The sequence below is a fragment of the Neofelis nebulosa genome, chromosome 13, assembly GCF_028018385.1.
Source record: "Neofelis nebulosa isolate mNeoNeb1 chromosome 13, mNeoNeb1.pri, whole genome shotgun sequence".
Taxonomy (NCBI): Eukaryota; Metazoa; Chordata; class Mammalia; order Carnivora; family Felidae; genus Neofelis; species Neofelis nebulosa.
The window spans coordinates 86,113,089-86,128,874 of record NC_080794.1 but is presented as its reverse complement, the minus strand read 5'-3'; the positions used below and the strand labels follow the sequence as shown (position 1 = coordinate 86,128,874).

The window sequence follows — 15,786 nt, the reverse complement described above, 5'->3', positions numbered from 1 at the left end:
ACAAAGCTGTGTTGGATCTGGAGGCGTGACTCTACGTGGAACGGAAAAGTGCGTACAAGTCGGCAACCAAGGGGCATCCCGGTCCTGCTGGCTCCCTGGAACCCGGCCCTCAGAGGAATCTTCTAGAGCCCTCCTCTTCCAGAGCCCAGAATCCAGATTGTTCCCATAGATACTATTGTCCATGCAACGGAACCCATTCTTCAAACAAATTCATCTATAGGATCCCAGTACACTTGGCATAAGAACAGAGCTGACCTGGTGGAAAAGTAGGCAGGGAGGGGTCTGAAGACCACCCACACAGCCTCCCAGATCTCCCAGGTGCCCCGAGGCAGCTCCTTTCTACTAACGGGGCATGAAGAGCCGTTTGAAAATCACTCGATAGCCCTCAGCTCCCACCAGTCCGCTGGATCCGGGGGGCCTCTTGGAGATTCCACCTCAACCAAGAGCCTGATGCAAACCATGAGCTGCCCCAGCAGAGGCCAGACTTAGCAGCCACCCACCCCCCCACCTCAGGACAGTGAGCTCTGGCAGCCATAGGCCAAGTGGTTCCCAAAGTGTGGTTCCCGGCTCATCGCTGGAAACTTGTGAGAAATGCAGATTCTCCGTTCTGACCCAGACCTACTGAAGCAGAAACTCTTGAGGCTGAGGCCTCAAGAGTTTTACAGACTTCGGGTGATTCCAGCATATACCCAAGTCTCAGAACCACCCTAGAAATAGATGGTAAGATACGCCCTGAAACAGCAGCTGAGGAGACGAGAACCTGGCATTTTCTACAGACATCTATGTGGAGGTAAAGTTGCCCAATATCCCCCAGGGCCATCACCCTACCCTTTGCCGAACCCACTTCATCAGGCACTTACTCTGGAGACGTGTGGACATCTCCTCTGGTCTCTGCTGGTACTATCTCACGACTCAGCAGCCTGACTGAACTTTTTGTTAAACTTCTTTAAAACAGCTTTATTGAGATTGAGTTGATATACCATAAAATTCATTTATCTAAAGCATACAGTTCAGAGGTTTTCAGTGTATCCACAGAGTATAAACATTTCAAATTCTTAATTTTTTTTAATGTTTTATTTATTTTTGAGACAGAGAGAGACAGAACATGAAGGGGGGAGGGTCAGAGAGAGAGGGAGACACAGAATCTGAAGCAGGTTCCAGGCTCTGAGCTGTCAGCACAGAGCCCGACGCAGGGCTCGAACTCACTGACCGTGAGATCATGACCTGAGCCAAAGTCAGATGCTTAACCGACTGAGCCACCCAGGCGCCCCTCAAACCTCTTTTAAAGCAGCTTTTGAGTTAGCAGTGGGGCCCCTGGGCCAGAAAGGTCGACTCTCGGCCTACTCACTGGCCAGTGGGCCTGACCGTTTACCTAGATTGGTACAGAAAGCTTCAGGAAAGTGCTCTTAGCTGAGCAAGACCTTTGTAAACGCGTGTGTCATCAGCCGTAGTTTGGATCCAGTGGGGAAAAAGGACCAAAGAATGTCTGCCCCCAAATTCCAGTACTCTTGATGTGGACCTTTGTCCTCATGAGGTGATAGATTTCCACCAAGATGCAAGAGCGGGGCACAGCTATACCCAGTACAATCACAGCACCCAGGAATCTGGTCATCGAAGGGGCTTCCCTGGCTACAGAAAATGGTTTTCCTTTGCTCCCCAGACCCCAGGCTGGGCTAAGGCACCCTGACCACACCAACACTGGGGCAGACTCAGATGGCTACTGCAGCGGCTGGGGCAGCATGAAGGAAAGAGCCTCCCTGGCACAGAGGCGGCCCCCACAAAACGCTCACACTGGCGATTCTGCACATGGTGTGGGCCCAACAGACAAACATTGTCCAAATGAACCCATATTTATTAAATACTTAGGAGGGGGTCCCAAAGCCATGAAATAATTAGACCCAGAGGGACGTTTACTACAAAGCTCACGAAGCCTAAATCTTCGGGGTCTCGTACGCACATGTGCCCCTTGCAAGGGGTCTTAGCAATGTGTTCACACAGCAAGACGTTTTCTGGTAAAATTTGCAAATGGCGTCAGAACTCCAAATTGTTAGGAGAGCGCCCTTTTCCTACTCCAACTCCCCCTCTGCCCACCTCCCCTGGGTCTGGTGGTATTGCAGGGACCGGTATTCCTTCTAGCAAAGGGGCCTTGAGCTGGAAACACATTTGGTTTGGGAAGGTGTTTATGCAGCTCAAAGTCACTCTTGTGGACCAGTGAGGTGGTAATGCTAGCCCCCCACCCCCCAGAACGGTCACTTCCGGGGATGCTCTTATGGGACTCACCCCCCATCACACAGTTCAGGGTGAGCGGGTCTGCTGGCCCTATGAATGGGCCCTTCAGGGAAAGAGGGTGAGGTGGAGAGAGCCAGAAGCTAGTCTGCGGAAAACTCTCCCAAACATCCAACATTTAGAATCTGAAGCCGGGGATGTGGATCTTGTTGATAACTAATTAAAACCAAAGTTTTCACCTGTCAGAAATATACCCAATAAGCCACGTGTACAAATTATAAACACACCATACTTTTCTCTTTTTGCAGTAAATCACATGAAACGAAACGTCAGCATTCTTGGCTTGTGGGACACAAGCACAAAGCCTTACTTCCAATAGCAAGGAGGAACTGAACAGGAGGCTGCGCGCATTGCTATGCACACCTCCACTTCTCCGAGGCATCTCGCCCGCAGAGTCTGACAGTTCCAGATAAAACAGCATGCAAAATTGCCACCAATACAGCAAAGTAGCCTGAAGAAACAAATGTTCCAGTGAAAAACTCCTACACGTCCCATCAATAATTCACTATTTGTAGGAGAAGAATTTGATTACATAATTATGGGGTTCGATTGAACACGGTGGGCAATTTTTAAGTGCATTTGTATTGCTCTTGTGTTTGCCTTAATTTCAGATACATTTTCTATTTTCTATAATTATTGATCATTCCAAAATTCAAATACACTGGAAAGTAAGGATTCTACTGGAAACTAAAGAGAGGACTGAAAGAATAAAAATAGGCAGGACCTTGGGGGCACCTGGGTGGCTCAGTCAGTTAAGCATCCGACTTCGGCTCAGGTCATGATCTCATGGTTTGTGAGTTTGAGCCCTGCATCAGGCTCTCTGCTGACAGCTCGGAGCCTGGAGCCTGCCTCGGATTCTGTGCCTCCCTCTCTCTCTGCCCCTCCCCTACTCGTGCCCTGTCTCTATCAAAAGGAAACAAACATTAACAAAAAATTGGCAGGATGTTCAAAATGCTAGAAAAAACAACCTCTCCCATTTAAATTATTTCAAAAAGAATCATAATAGTCCAGAAAATCCTGATAATAAAAAGAACAACAGAATAGATAAGATTAGGAGAATCAAACACAAAACAGAATTTCCAAAGAGAAAACAATGTGTCAGCACAGCCTCACGTGAATAAATGTGTTGACTTCCTTGAGCAGCGTGAACTCTCAGCCTCTGCTATATATACTCTGCATGCCAGCTTTTCGCCTGCCAAATCCTGATTTCAATTTACAGAGAATCAAAACAAGAAATCTGTTAAAATGCTTCTCAGATAGGTATTCTAAAACAAACTTAAAGATGAAATGGTTATGAGATCTTGGCTAGTCTGTTCCACAACAGATGAATGTATGTATTAGGGGTTTTTTAATTGAGATTAAATATTTTTAACAAGACACCCATTACCTACACCAGGTAAGTTGTCAGAATTACATATATTAAGAACTCTCAGAAGTCAGATGTCACAGAACACAAGGAGGCTATGTTTCCTTGGATTACACATAAACTAAACTGTGCTTTACCATTGCCTTGAAGAGAACAGACAAGAAAGAACACATGATATTATTCTGACATACTAAAAGGAGTAGTTGAGGGTATTAAATTGTTAAATCAAAGAGGATTACCCATCAGAGACAGTAACAAGTGACGCCCTTCAGAATATGGGGAAATCCTCAAACTGCTAGATTTGATCCATTTTCACACGAGTGCTTGGAAAACTGTCAAAATGAAAGGACAACACTGACTTATTTATCCAAAACAGCTCACGAAAAATCAAAATAAGGGAAAACTTGAACAAAATGAACTGAGAAATCAAAACCAGACATCGGATAGGGGCGCCTGGGTGGCTCAGTCAGTTAAACCTCCGACTTCAGCTCAGGTCATGATCTCGCAGTTCATGGGTTCGAGCCCCATATCGGGATCTGTGCTGACAGCTCAGAGCCTGGAGCCTGCGCTCTGTGTCTCCCTCTCTGCCCCTCCCCGACTCGTGCTCTTTCTCTGTCAAAAATAAACGTTAAAAAATTAAAACAAACAAACAAAAAAAAAAACAGACATCAGATAACCCTCTACTGATGCCAATTCTGCAATAGAGAATTGCTTCCCATATGCCATTATGTGTATACTACTCTAAGATACAAAAAACAAACAAACAAAAAACCCCACTTTGTTATGCAGGAAACCAAATTTTAACCTGTCTGCCAAAATTCCTCCGGAATTAAGGCACACACAAGGAGAATTCAAATGCAGTTTTGGCAGTCGCTCAGACTCAAGGAAGCTCTGGACCACCGTAACCCACACTGCACATTTGCAATCAGTGATGTCACTCTCAGGAAAGATGACCGTTTCAAGCGCTCTTCAACAACATTAGCAAGCATTTACAACATATTCTGGATTAAACTAATCCATAAATCACATCAGGAAGAGGTCCTCCCAATTCCCAAAGTTGCTGACTACTTTGGGATTTTCCAACAGTTATTCTTTCTTATATTAGATGCAGTATTTTAAACACCTACGCCAAATTGGATTGTTTTTTTAAGTCTAAGGATTTTTTAAGTGAGATGACCTGCCCATTACCAACAAAGCAGAGAACTCTTGCAGCACAACATTTTAGAACTTTTTTTTTAAAGTAGGTTCTATACCCAACGTGGGTCTTGAACTCACGACCCCAAGATCAAGAGTCACCTGCTCCACTGACCAAGCCAGCCAGCCACCCTACAGCACATTTTAAAGTACAAGGACATTGTAACCACTCTGAAATATATTTTCTATGAGAAGAAAACTTTGAAAACAAGACATGAGTTTATTCAAAAGGTTAAAGTTTTCACAAAAGGCCACGTATTGTATAATTCTATTTATAAGGGATGTCCAGAATAGGCATAACTGTGGAGACAGAGAGCAAAAAAACACTGGACTGTACAATTTTTTTAAAGGCATACTTTAGGGACACCTGAGTGGGTCAGTTGGTTAAGTGTCTGACTCTTGATTTTGGCTCAGGTCATGGTCTCACAGTTGGTGAGATCGAGCCCGACATCGGGCTCTGCACTGACAGCGCGGAGCCTGCTTAGGATTCATATATTCATTCATTCATTCATTTACTCATTCATTCTCTCTCTCTCTCTAAATAAACATTTGAAAGGCATACTTTATGATATGTAGATTATTTTTAAATATTTTAAGGCTGTAAAAATTAAGAAAGGTTGACTATGTCATCTTAACTACGATCTGGAAATGTCATTTTAGACTAGTTCAGTAAATTAAAATTTTCAGATTTGGACATAGAGGAAGGATTTCAATCCGTTATGTACAGAAGAAAAGTATAAAATTATCAGAGTATGAAATAAGTGATTAAAAAGGAGCAATGAAATTAACAGAAATTTTTTAGACATTAGGAAGCAACTTGTAAGAAAAATTTTTAGATCTCAATACAGCAGTTAATTAAATGGTAGGGATAAATCTCAAATAAAGTGAATAGGTTCTGGATTTCTGATAATCCAATTAATGAAGAGAAGTGAATCATAGGAAGATTGGGAAAATACTGAATGTTTTGCTAAATTCTCATTTAAAAAAAAACTTAAAGGAAATTCACAATTGTTACTATCATGAACACCCCGAGGACAAACCATTTAATACTGAGTATCTGTGATTGCCCTGGCCCACAGAAAGGTGAAATGATTCTACAGGAAGGAAACCTGATGGAAATCACAGCAAATTGGACAGCAAAATCTCAAAAACGTACGCGGCATCACCAGTAACGCGAGGCAGAGCTAAAACTCTGCCCAACATTTTTCATGCCATCAACCAGAGACTGAATTATCCTTCTACTTTTTCTTTTGATACCTACAAGGATGCCATTTTATGAATGTACTGTATTTAACCCAATCCCTTGGGTAGGACATTTAGAACATTTCCAGTCTTTTACCTGTTATACATACTGACGCCATGTCTTTCCTGGGTTCGTATACATTTTCACTCACCTAGGAATGGGTCTGTAGGGTAAATTCCTACAAGTGCAATTGCTAAGTCAGAGGCTATACATTTTTAAGTTGGATCAATAAGACACTCCTTCTGTGCCCCTGCAAAAATCATCCCTACTCCCCTACCCTCAGGAATACAGGGCGTCAAATATTTAGAGGAGTTCAAAATGGTATCTTCTTGTCATTGTTTAAATATACTAGTTTTTTAGAGCAGCGTTAAGTTCACAGCAAAACGGAGCAGAAGGTACAGGGTTCCCACACACCCTCGACCCCAGACGTGCACGCCTTCCCCACTATTAACATCCGGTGCCACAGCGGTACGTTTGTTACAACTGATGAACTTGCGTTGTCACGTCGTCATCAGAGTCCAAGTTTACATTAGGACTCACTCTGGATGCCGTACATTCTGTGGGTCTGAACAAATGTAGAATGAAGCGTAACCACCGTTACAGTGTCATGCAGAGTGATCTGCCGGTTTTACTGCCCTAAAAATCCTCTGTGCTCCCGTTCCTCATCCCTCCTCCCTCCCCCAACCCCTGGCAACCACTGGTCCTTTTACAGTCTCCATGGTTTTGTCTTTTCAGATCAGCATCTTTCACTTAGTAACACGCCCCCAGAAGGTTTCTCCATGTCTTTTCGTGTCTTAGTAACTCATTTCCTCTTAGCACTGAATAACATACCATAGTCTGGACATGTCCCAGCGTATTTATCCATTCACCTGCCGAATGGATTTGCTTCCAAATTTGGCAGTTATAAACAAAACTCCCCTAAACATCCACGTGCAGATTTCTACGTGGACGTAAGTTGTCGATTCCTTTGGGTAAATACCCAGGGGCGTGATTGGACTGTGTAAAAGCAGGTTTAGTTTCATAAGGAACTGCCAAAACGTCTTCCAAAGCGGCCACACCATTTTGCTTTCCCACCAGTAACGACGGAGAGTTTCTGTCACTCCACATCCTCGCAGCCTTTGGTATTATTGGAGTTCTGGATTTTCATCATTCTAATGGTATGAAGTGGTTTGTTTTGGTTTTACTTCATTGTCACTCTCATTTGCAATTCCCTAATGGCATAGGATGTTGGCCATCTTTTCACTTGCTTATTCTCCATCCGAGCATGAGCAGCTTTCCTGCTCTTCTTCGGTGAGGCGTCAGTTCAGATCTTCTGCCCATTTCTTAACTGGGTTGTTCATTTGCTAATTTTTCAGTTCTTGTTATTTAATTGCCATTTCTCTAAGAGTGAACATTTTAAGATAGAACATTTGTTTTTTGATGTTTAAAAGCCATTTGCATTTGCTTTTAGAAAATATACAAAATGTCCATTTGAAACTTCTGCCTATTTTATTATTGCATAATCGGTCTTATTAATGGTAGAAATTCTTTACATATTCAATTTACAAATTAAATCCTTCACGTATTAAGTTCTTTATAAGATGAACTAACATTTTTCCACCTTTCCGTTTTTATACAGTTTCATTTTCTTCCTCCTTAGACAGTCAAGTTCATCTATAGCTTCAGTAGGTTCAGTCACGCTTAGATCTTTCCCACTCCTAGGTTATTTTTGAATTTCCTATTTTTTTCTAGATTTACTTCTTCAACATTTAAATCTCGGATCATTCTGAAATTAGGTTTTTTTTAAATTTTGTTAACGTTCATTTATTTTTTAGAGAGAAAAAGAGCATGAGTGGGGGAGGAGCACAGAGAGGGAGACACAGAATCTGAAGCAGGCTCCAGGCTCTGAGCTGTCAGCACAGAGCCTGACACAGGGCTCAAGACCACGAACTGTGAGATCATGACCTGAGAGCCAAAGTCAGACACTTAACTGACTGAGCCACCCAGGAGCCCCTGAAATTAGGTTTTAAATATGGCTATCTGGTTCCCCCAATATCACACATTGAACAATCCCAAGTTCATCCCGATTGGTAATAATTATATATAGCATATAATAATTATTTCTTCAATAAATAGTCTATTTGTCCTTTTTGGTTGCTTCATTGGCCTTTATGTCCATTCATATACCTGTACCAGGCAGGTTTACTAAGCTTTCTATTCAGTTCTAGTCACTTTTATTTTTGTTTTCCATATGAATTCTAGAATTAACTTATCTAGGCTGAGAAAAAAAAAACTTCAGAAACTTCATAAAGCATTAAATTTATAGACTCAAGGAGAATGGACACCTTTATGAAATAAGTTTTTCTAAGAAAAAAAAAAAAAAGCCTTTCCATTTCCAGGTCTCCTTTTATGGTTCTCGGTAGACTTTCAAAATTGTCTTCACATAGATGCTGCAGGTTTCCGATGAGATTTATTCCTGGAATGTCATGTAGGAAGTTCCTTTCCTATATTCTCTCTTCTAATTGGTGGTTGTTTATATATTTCAAGACCAAATCTTTCTTAGTAATTTTGCTTTTTTCATCATGGTAACACTCGGGATCACTGGAGTATGTAGAGTATATATAAACATAAGCAGACGCTGTAAAGTAACCACCAGCTAAAGACTTAGAAAAGTACAAATACCAGGGATTGACTTGTGTGCTGTCTCCATCCTATCCCTTAATCCTCCAGAGATAAGACCACCGATTTGTGTTTGTTATTCCTATGATTTTTTTTTTTATTTAAGTAGGCTCCATGCCCAACATGGGGCTTGAACTCATGACCTTGAGATCAAAAGTCGCATCTTCCACTGACTGACCAGCCAGACACCCCCGCCCTATGATCTGTTTAACACTGTTTATATGAAGCCCTACTTACTTAGTTTTGCTGCTATCTTAACTTTAGAGGATATTAAACTGTATGGTCTTCTAAAACTTGCTTTTTCATTGAATTTTGCTATTATGATTTATCAAGTTGTGAATAGCTTTTCGTTGCTGTATTATGATCTATCATGTGAATATGCCATAATTTACTTAGCCATTCTGACAATGGGCATACAGGTTTTTGCTACTGTAAACAGTCCAGCTATGAACATTCTTGGTCTCCTGGTATCCACATACAAGAGCTTCTCAGGAGTCTAGATCTAGGAATAAAGTCTGCTTGTCCGTAGGTAAATAAATGTCCACCCTTATTTCTGGTTGGTTCTCAACCTGATTATAAAAATTTCCGCTCTTACAAGTATAAGAATTGTTGATCCATAGTCTATCCAACATGTTATCAGACTTCTTTATTATCACCAATCCTATAGATGTAAAATGGCATCTCATTACAGTCTTTTTATTTCCTTGTTAACCAAAGAGATTCAATGCCTCCATGTAATTTTATTTGCCAAAAAATTGTTCCCTCTTCTGCAAAATGTTCATTTTCTATACGCGGTTTATTTTTCCATTGGTTGCTTATACCTAATTCATTTGTAGAAATTCTTTATATATTCTGGAGGCTAATCCTTTGATGTTGCAAATGTGGAATTTCTACAAGATTGTATCTTATTTCTTGACTTTATGATCTACCTTTCTGAAAGAAGTCGTTTCCTATCCCAAGCTTAGAAATATATTTTCCTACATATTCTTCCAAATGTTTTAAAGTTTTGCCCTTTTTCGCCTGGGTGGCTCAGTCGGTTGAGCGCCGACTTCGGCTCAGGTCACGATCTCGCGGTCCGTGAGTTCGAGCCCCGCGTCGGGCTCTGTGCTGACAGCTCAGAGCCTGGAGCCTGTTTCAGATTCCGTGTCTCCCTCTCTCTGACCCTCCCCCATTCATGCTCTGTCTCTCTCTGTCTCAAAAATAAATAAACGTTAAAAAAAAATTAAAAAGAAAAAAAAGTAAAGTTTTGCCCTTTTTACATTTAAGCCGTTAATCCATTTGGTTCTGATTTTTACATATAAAGTGAGATAACAATCCAATTTCATAGGATCCCCCCCACACGCATTGACACAGTAGCCAGCACCATTTTGATTAGAAATTGGTCACTTTACAATTCTCAGCCTAACTACCTTATACTTTTGAGTCTCAGTCTTTCAATGAAGTTGTGAAAGTTTCTGTATAGAAGATGGACATATTTTGTTAGATGTATTCCTAGGGTTCTTTGAAGTGTACATAATAATGGCATTTTAAAATTATGCTTCCTCACAATTTGTTATTAGTATATAGAAATGTAGCCATTGATGTTTGTAGGTTGATCTTCTAGTAACCACATTGTGAGACTCTGATGATAACTTGTCTTCAGTTTCTATAAGGTATAATATAATGTTATTTTAGCAGAAAATCCCAACATTTGCCAAAAAAATATATTATCCCTTATCATTTCACACAGCTCATTCTTTAAAAAAAAAAGGGGGGGGGGGTACCTGGGTGGCTCAGTTGGTTAAGCACGGTTCGTGGGTTCAAGCCCCGCACCAGGCTCTGCACTGACAGTACAGAGCCTGATTGAGATTCTCTGTCTCCCTCTCTCTCTCCCCTCCTGGCTTGCTCTCTCTCTCTCTCTCTCTCTCTCTCTCTCTCTCAAAAATCAATAAACATTAAAAAATGGTTGCATAGCACTCCACTGTGTGGGCGTATCACAGTTTATTCATCTAGAATCTATGTATTGAAAGTTTCCTGAAATATTAAAGTTCATGCATACAATAAAACTTAGAGGTCTTCCCAAATCTGGTAACAATGCTGAAAATTTCACATTACCAAAACAAGTTGTAAAGAAGAGTCTTTTCTGAACCATCGATCCTTTACAAACGATGCAGTGCAAATTGAAACCACGGTGAAACACCACTACATGGGCACCAGAAAATCTACAATTAGAGAGAAAGCACTACTACATGCTAGTGCAGAGGCGGAGCAGTTAGAACTCTCACACACCGTTGGTGAGTGTGTAGACTGTGGTGTCTAACCAAAGGTGATCACACGCATACCCTACGACCCAACGACTCCGCTTAGTTTTAGACTCAAACACAGACCCGTGTTCACAAGAAGCCATGAACTAGAAGGATCATAGCACTTATTCGTGCAGCCCAGATACAAAAATTATCCAAATGCCCAACAGTGAAACAGATAACTAAGTTGTAGTATATTCAGACAAAGAAACAGCAGTAAGAAAGAAGGATTTGCTACTATGCACAGCAATACAAAGGAGTCATAAATATAATGTCGGGGGAAATAAGCCAGAGGCAAACTGATACAGACTGAACGGCTCTACTTAAAGTTCAAAATCAAGCAAAACTAAACCATACTGTTAGAAATCGAGGCAGTGGAGTGGAGGTTGTATGTGCAAGGGACTGTAAGGAGATCTTCTGGGATGGTGGTCAAGTTCTTTGGTTTGGTTTTGGTTTTGTTTTAAAGAGAAAGAGCGGGGGGAGGAACAGAGAGAGAGGGAGACCCAGAATCCAAAGCAGGTTCCAGGCTCTTGAGCTGTCAGCACAGAGCCCCACGCAGAGCTCGAATCCACCAACCATGAGATCATGACCTGAGCTGAAGTCGGCCTCTTAACCAATGGAGCCACCCAGGCACCCCTCAAGTTCTGTTTCTTGACCTCAGTGCTGGATGTACAGGTATGTCTACTTTGTGAAAATTCAGTAAGCCATAACCTGAATGTCTGTGTCTATGGCGCACTTCAATAAGAAGTGGGTCTTAAATTCCAGTTAAGTAATGAAGTAAAAAGAAAAAAAAAATCACTACATTCAATTAAATCTAAACACAAATGGAAGCACTATAAGAGAATCTAAGATTGTCATCGGGTTTCTAAAGTGTTGAGATATGAACTCAAAATTATAGCCTTATGAAATCTAGTCTTTGAGCTTTAAAAACTAATGTATTTTTCATTCCATTCTATGATATTCCTGTTTTTATTTTAGTATAAAAATGTTTCAGAGCACCTAGGTGACTCAGTCTGTTTAGCGGCTAATTCTTGGTTTGGGCTCAGGTCACGATCTCAGGGTCATGGGATTGAACCCCGCATCAGGCTCCATGCCCGGCATGGAGCCTGCTTAAGATTTCTCTCTCTCCTTTTCCTTTTGCCCCTTCCCCCAATCATCCTTGCTCTTCCTGTCAAAAAAAAAAAAATTTATATTAAACAATAAAAATGTTTCAATGTATATACTAACAAGTACACCTGCTACTCCAGGAAGAAGGACCATGGTGGCCTCCTGTGGTTTGAAAACCTACCGCCAATCAATCGTGCTAGCTACTAGGTGTATGAGAGAAGATAAAGAAAATATACACAACTTTCTCCTCCTGGTGACCCTCATTAGGTTAAAAAAAACAAACACACACAGTTACAGCAAGAGCATTAAGCAAAAAGTCTAATGATTTTAGAACAAGAAGTTGGATAACCACATTAATGGAAAGACTAACTTATCTTTCTGTTCTAGTCGCAAAACTCCAAGATCACGGTCATACAAAAAAGGTGATACATTATCATGCAACCAGAATATGTAAGAAAAACAACAGAAATAACAGTTAATAAAAATGCTATTCCTTCTGGATTTTTATGGCATTTTTTATTTGGGCAGCTTTTTATATCTTTAATTAGTCGTGCTTTCTGTCATTCTAAGTATACACCTTCATAACCAATTTCACGTTCATAATTTCCATTCTGGTGCTGACTTTGGCAGCACATAGACTATAACTCCCATTCTTTTTCTCAAAGTGGGCCCCCCAAATAGCTCCAGAACTCACAAAACCTAGGTCTGCCCCTGAATGGGACTTAAGTTCCTAGCAAGCCTGTAGTCTCTTCCCATGCTGAATGCAGTTTAGAAGACAGGACTGTGATCGAATAACCTACATGGCAACTAAGAACTCATCAAAGTTAATTGAAGACAGTCATTTATGTATTCATCCATCAAATAGTATTTTTTTTCCTAGTTCTCTGGCATATGATTGACCTCACCTTGTGTTAGTTTCAGGAGTACAATGGATAGATTGTTCATATTCACCATCTCCCATCATTACAATTTTTCTTGCGATGAGAAGGTTAACACCTTCCAAATACACAATGTGGTCGAGTGAACTATAGTCATTATGCTCTACATTACACCCCCAGGGTTTCTAACTGGTAGTTTTTACCTTTGACTACCTTCATCCATTTCCCCAGCTCTATGCCTCTGACAACCACCAATCTGTTCTGTTTCTGGGAGTTCAGTTTCAGATTCTACCTACAAGTGGGATCGTGTAGTCTTTGTCTTTCTCGGACTTATGCCACTTCACAAAATGCTCTCAAGGTCTAGTCATGGGGTCACAAAGGATAGGATTTCCTTCTTTATCATGGCTGAATATTCCACTGTATGTTTAAATATATAGCACATTTTCTTTATTCACTCATCTGTTAATGGAAGCTTATGTCGTTTCGTGTCTGGCTATCATAATGTTCTAATGAACATGGGGGTGCAGACATTTCTTCCAGATAGTGATATTGTGTCCTTCTGATATGTACACAACAGTGAAATTGCTGGATTTTTTTTTTTAAGATTTTAAGTAATCTCTACACCAAACGTGGGGATTGAACATACAACCCTGAGGGCCACACACTCTACTAACTAAGCCAGCCAGGTGCCCTGTTTCCTTTTTTTTTTTCCTTTAATTTTTTTTCAACATTTGAGAGAGAAAGAGAGAGAGAGAGCAAGCGAGCACAAGCGCTCAAGCAGGGGAAGGGCAGAGAGGAAGGCACAGAATCCAAAGCAGGCTCCAGGCTAAGCAGTCAGCGCAGAGCCCGACGTGGGGCTCGAACTCACGAGCTGTGCGATCCTGACCTGAGCTGAAGTCAGATGCTTAACCAACTGAACTACCCAGGGGCCCCTTTAATCTGAGGAACTCCATCCTGTTTCCCATCGTCGCTGCACCAGTTTATGTCCTCACCAACCGGGCACAGGGTTCCCTTTCCTCCACATGCTCGCCCATGCTTGCTCGCTCTGGTCTTTTTTGGTAACAGCCAATCTATCAGGTCTGAGGTACTGTCTCACTGCGGTTTCGATTTGCATGTCCCTGAGGAGTAGTGACTTTGAGCACCTTTCCACGTACGAGCGCAACTCATCGTATTGTGCTTTGCAGATACTGAGGGTTTGGGTGGGGGATGTGGGGGAGGCGGTGGTCTTTCCAAATGGAAGGTTTGTGGCAAGGCTGTGGCAGGCAAGTCTATCAGCACCATTCGTCCAACAGCATTTGCTTACTTTACGTCTCCGTGTCTCACTTCTTGGGGATTCTTGCCATACTTAAGGCTTTTTCATGATTATTACATCGGTTATGGCGATCTGTGATCAGTGATCTTTGGTATGACTATTACACTTATTTTGGGGCATGACAAACCACGCCCATCTAAGACTGCAAACTTAACTGAGGTTAACTTAATGTTGTGTGTGTTCTGACTGCTCCAATGACTGGCTGTTCCTGTCTCTCTCTCTCTACCACCCCCCCACCTTGGGCCTCCCTAGTCCCAGAGACACAGCAATACTGAAACTGGGCTAATTAATGCCCGACTCTACAAAAGCCTCTATAAGTGTTCAAGAGAAGGGAAGGGCCACAGATCTCTCACTTTTAAAAAACCAGTTTGAGAAACAGAACATATATGCATGCGCAGGGGAGGGGCAGAGAGAGAGAGGGAGAGAATCCCGATTAGGCTCAGCACTGTCGGTGTGGAGTCCGACGTGGGGCTCAAACCCATGAACCGCAAGATCATGACCTGAGCTGAAATCAAGAGTCAGACCCAACCGACTGAGCCACCCAGGTGCCCCACATCTCTCACTTTTAATCAAAAACTAAAATGACCAGAGCATCTGGTTGGCTCAGTGAGTAGAGCATGTAATGTGTGATCTTGGGGTTTTGAGTTCGAGCCCCACATTGGGTGTAAAGATTACTCAAACTTGAAAAAAAAAACAACAACCAGCTAGAATTATTAAGCCTAATGAGGAAGGCAGGTTGAAAGCCAAGATTGGCACAAGAGTCCTCGCTTTCAGCCTAACACCCAGGTTGTGAATGCAAAGGTAAAGTTCTTCAAGGAAATTAAAAGTGCTACTCTGATGAACACATGAATAACCAGAAGGCAAAACAGCCTCATTGCCCGCATGGAGAAAGTTTTAGTGGTAACAGAAGATCAAACCAGCCACAACATCACCCTAAGCCAAAGCCTAATCCAGAACAAGGAGCTGAGGAAGCCGAAGAAAAGTTTGAAGCTAGCAGAAGTCAGTTCATGAGGTTTAAGAAAGAAGCGGTCTCCATAACATCAAAGTACATGTTCACAACACAGTATACTGAATATTTTAAGCCCACTATTGAGACCTACTGCTCAAAAAAACAGACCAATAGATTCCTTTCCTAACATTACTGCTCCTCGACAATGCACCAGGTCACCCAAGAGCTCTGCTGGAAATGGACAATATTAATGTTCTTATGCCTGTGAACACAACATCCATGCTGCAGCCCATCAGTCAAGGAGTAATTTTGACTTTCGAGTCTCGTTATTTGAGAAATACATTTCATGAGGCTATAGCTGCCATAGACATTGATTCTTCAGATGAATTTGGGCAACGGTAGTTGAAAACCTTCTGGAAAGGCATGGCCAATCTAGAGGACATTAAACACATTGGTGCTTCATGGGAAGAGGTCAAAGTGTCAACAAGAGGAGTTTAGAAGGAGTTGATTC

At 41.7% G+C, this 15,786-nt stretch overlaps 1 protein-coding gene and 1 long non-coding RNA gene across 3 annotated transcripts in view; one reads left to right on the top strand and one right to left on the bottom strand.

The window, feature by feature from the left end:
• The window catches only part of FANK1 (fibronectin type III and ankyrin repeat domains 1), a 102,582-nt gene that overhangs the window by 55,979 nt on the left and 30,817 nt on the right, over positions 1-15,786 (bottom strand). The window lies entirely within an intron of this gene.
• On the top strand, positions 195-9,270 carry LOC131493544 (uncharacterized). Its single transcript, XR_009252730.1, has 3 exons — positions 195-790; positions 2,535-2,844; positions 9,167-9,270. It is a non-coding gene; the product is annotated as an uncharacterized LOC131493544 (long non-coding RNA).